The sequence below is a fragment of the Ornithorhynchus anatinus genome, chromosome 12 (assembly GCF_004115215.2).
Source record: "Ornithorhynchus anatinus isolate Pmale09 chromosome 12, mOrnAna1.pri.v4, whole genome shotgun sequence".
NCBI lineage: Eukaryota > Metazoa > Chordata > Mammalia > Monotremata > Ornithorhynchidae > Ornithorhynchus > Ornithorhynchus anatinus.
In genome coordinates, this window is record NC_041739.1 from 20547337 (window position 1) to 20551664 (window position 4328).

Below are 4328 nucleotides of genomic sequence, written 5' to 3' on the forward strand. Positions count from 1 at the left end.
TCATGATTTACATGTAAGTCTCTCTTGCATTCATCCTCTGTTGTCACTCCTAAGAAGTCTTAATATCCTTTATTACCTGAAGCTTCTCTATTTCATTGGTTTGAGAGCAAACTGAAGGGCCAAAGTCATTATAGGTTTCTTAGATGAATTTCCTTTGGTTCTCTTTCTCTTTTCACCTCAGGGGATTAATCAAGAATCAAGTCATTTAAAGAACATTTGACTGCCTTTCTTTTTTTCTCACAATGATCCTAGCTCAAATATTGGTGATTTTGATTTTGACCCCCAGGGGATAATTTTCCTCCAAAGCTTTGGCCACATGATGCTGAGCCTTTTTATTTCTAATTAATAGTTTCTTATTTTCAATAATGTTTTCCATGTTTTCAATAGGCCCTGAACAGATGGAAACTCAATTGAGCCAGGGAAAGGCACAATTCCTAATTAACTGCCCAGATAATGGTTTCACTGGGGTGGGAATAAAACAAGTGCCTTCAGTGGTCTTTGTGAGACCCTGGGTAGGTGATGTTAAGTATTTTAATCAGGCAAACCAAAAAGCAGACACTTTTTTAATGTCTTAGCGGTCCCCACTCCAAAGAAAACCAAAGATGAATAAAGCCCTGGGCCCATCTACAGACACCTTGCCATTTTTCCACAGGTCAGTAAGATAATTATATTTTAAAAGCATAGTATTATCAGATTAACCTGTAAAAGTCCCTTTTGAACCCCCTAGACAGCTAAAGCTAAAGCTAGATGTTAATTCTGAGAGAGAGGATTGCATGCGAACTGGAAACTAATATTCAGAACACAGGTTATCCGGCAATGCCTGTTATTTACCATAATGGTTTAGTGGTGTGCGGGGAAACAGAGACCAGAGGGTGCTCGGAGATTTAATGGCAAATGAGAAGAAAAACAACTCACAATCCAGGAACCAGGAGGATGTTGTATTGACTAAGTCAAGAATCAAAGTTCACTCGTCAACAAAATGAATTTTTTAAAAGGTCTGAATTTAGAGAAAGGGTTAGGAAAGAGTTGGATTCATTCATTCATTCAATAGTATTTATTGAAACCTTACTATGTGCAGAGCACTGTACTAAGCGCTTGGATTGCACAATTTGGCCACAGACAGAGGCAATCCCTGCCCAGGTTAAGGTTGGATGATTTAGTTAGTCAATTTTTAGCATCTTTTTCATTTACTGTTGGTGTTTGGATGTGTTGATGTTCAACTATGAGTTGCTTGATTGTTGATGATTTGTGACCGCGTTACTCAGAGACCATCTCATTTCCACAGCTTATTATGGTTGCAGTTTTATTCAGACATAGATCTGAGGAGAGCTTATCTGCAGCAGATTTTGCTCTACGGGTTAAACTGCTGTTTCAAATAAATACTAACATAGGAGAAGTTTTCATTTAATTATCTGTAAATTTCATCTTTTTATTTCAGGTTTCAATTAGATACTACATTGCCTAAACATTTTCAAGCAAAATGTGGCTTTTTATCCTTTTTTAAATTTCACTTTGAGAATTTTATGAGTCTATTTTTAAATGATTAGTTCCTCCTGTAGTCTTACTGTCAACTCCAATCAATAAACAGGACTCACTTCTAATCTTGTTTTAGCAGTGCCTTGAGCATGTGATTCCTGGAAGCTTTCTCATAGAACCAGGAGGAATTAGAGCATGCTTTATTTGGATTCTTGCCTATTCTGGAAGCGAGTGTCAGGGAAGTCAGAGCAATGAATCAGGGACACCTTTTTGGCCTTCAGAACCACGACTTATTTTCCACTTTCAGACAGAGGGGAGCAAACACTGATTCACCCAACCATTATAGACTGAACATTTGGGTTCAGATGCATATGGACAAGCAAATATTTGGAGCTTGGTAGAAGCCAGTGTGCCCCTTAGAGAGCAACAGAAATCAGTGTGATTATGTTCAGTCTGAATGGGAGCCTTATCAGATGGGATTGTTGCCATAGAGCAATGAATCAACGTATTTATTGAGAGGTTACTGTGTGCAGAGCACTATATTAAGCATTTGGGGTATATGTCCTTCCATTTTTTGGTTGTTTTTTTTCCCATTGTGGCATGTTTTCATCAGAACTGGAACTTTCAAACCACACTAGAGCAAATGTGAGAGAAATCTCAATTTCATTACAGTCCCCAAGATGCAAATTTCTCCCCTTTATGTTGTAAACTCCTGAGGGCAGGGATTCTGTCTCTTTCTCAACTGTACCCTCCTAAGATCTTAGTAAAGTGTTCTATTGATTAAGACTGATTACTGCAATCAAATACATTCTTGAGGGTATGTTCTGCTGCTGATGATAAATATACTTTTCTTTTAATGGCCTGGTGTAGGTTTGATGTGACTGATCTCAAATATGGCATTTGGAGTGGACATTAACTGAGAGAATCGAATGAAAATATCACAGACCAAAACAAGAGAGAGTTACATTTTAAGGAAAAGTATTTTGGGACTTGGGAATTTAACCTTAAGGTGTGGTTGGAAAGCCACACGACTCATATTACATTTTTTTCTTTTTCTAGCAAAGCAGCTAGCTGAATTGTGGGGATAGGATAACTCTATTTTTAAAATACTACCCATCCCAAATCTCATCATACATTGAAAATATTAGAACCAAGGATCAAGCTGACTCTCCTCTAAGCCAAATTTTCCATGTATTTACCCAGTAAACCCACTTTTCAAACGTTCTACATCTGGATGCTGAGTTTCTCATTAGCATATGTGAAAATCCTACTTCTACATTAGTGATTTTAAATGTCCCTGTTAAAAGCAAATCTTAAAACTTAATTATTCATAATCATAATTTTATCAACCTTTTAAGTAGGAGCCTGACCTAAAATTGGACAATTTAAGTTCTTTCTAGGGAGAGTGCATCCAATCTCTTTGGTTTCTTTGTTTTTATTAAATGAATAACATTTGGATCATGAAAAATCTTATTTTGTTGTGTCTTGGGAGCAGAGCTGTGAGTTTACCCAGGGGGAGACACAGAGCCCCTGGGAGTACTGAATCTGACAAGGAAAAGTGGAGTGCCCAAAAGCTGAAAGTAGGGGATGGTCTAGAAGCCTTGGGCTCAACTGCTTTCACTAATAATAATTGTGGTATTTGTTAAGTGCTTACTATGTGCCAACCACTGTACTAAGCCCTGGGGTAGACACAAAATAATCAGGTTGGTTAGGGTCCCTGTCCCACAAGGGGGTCAAAGTCCTAGTAGGAGGACTAGTAGTAGTAGTAGTACTAGTAGTAGTCCCCTCTGTCTATCCCAGCGCTTAGAACAGTGCTCGGCACATAGTAAGCGCTTAACAAATACCAACATTATTATTATTATTAAGAACAGGTATTAAATCCCCATTTTATAGATAAGGAAACTGAGGCGCAGGGAATTTAAGTGACTTAACCCAGGTCACTTATCAGTCAATGTAAATGTAGAACTCTTGTCTTCTGTCTCCGGTACCCGTGCTCTTTCAACTAGGCCACACTGCTTCTCACTAGGCCATGTGCTTCACCAGTGAGTGTATTACAATGGGAGAGCTGGAAAGTTGGTCGCTGGTCTTGAGCAAGAGTCATGGTGAGATCAATTATCCCTTCCAACCACTAAAAATGGCTTCCCTTCACTTCTGGAGCCTGAGGAATTTCTTTGTGGCACAAAACCACTCTGGCAGGGGATTTGGAAGGCAAACTAAGGGTGTTGCTGAATTTACCCTCACTCATCCCTGAAACGCTAGGAGATCCTTGGCTATTTCTCAAGGATCAGTGACCTCAGTGTTCATTTAGGCATTTCATCCAGTGAGAGAATGGGATAGAATAAATTGCATTCACAGAGACATGAAATGTCTGGGTTATAGTAGGAAAGGAGCAAAATGATTATATAAAACAGATATTTAAGCAGAAAAGGCATAGCAATAAGTTAATTTACTGGTTGCATAACTCCCAAATGATGCCTCAATCAAAGTTACTCCAGCTGGAATAGATACTGGAAAGAGGGTGGGAGGGAAAGAAAACCATCTCTTACAAAGAAATCCATTGTGTATGAACATAAATGAAGGGCTGCCCAACAATAATAATAATAATAATGGTGGTATTTGTTAAGCACTTACTATGTGCAAAGCACTGTTCTAAGCACTGGGGGGATACAAGGTGATCAGGTTGTTCCACATGGGGCTCACGGTCTTAATCTCCATTTTACAGATGAGGTAACTGAGGCACAGAAAAGTTAAGTGATTTGCCCAAAGTCGCACAGCTGACAGGTGTGTCAGTGTGTACAGTCGATTATACTGTAAGCCCGTCAATGGGCAGGGATTGTCTCTATCTGTTTCCG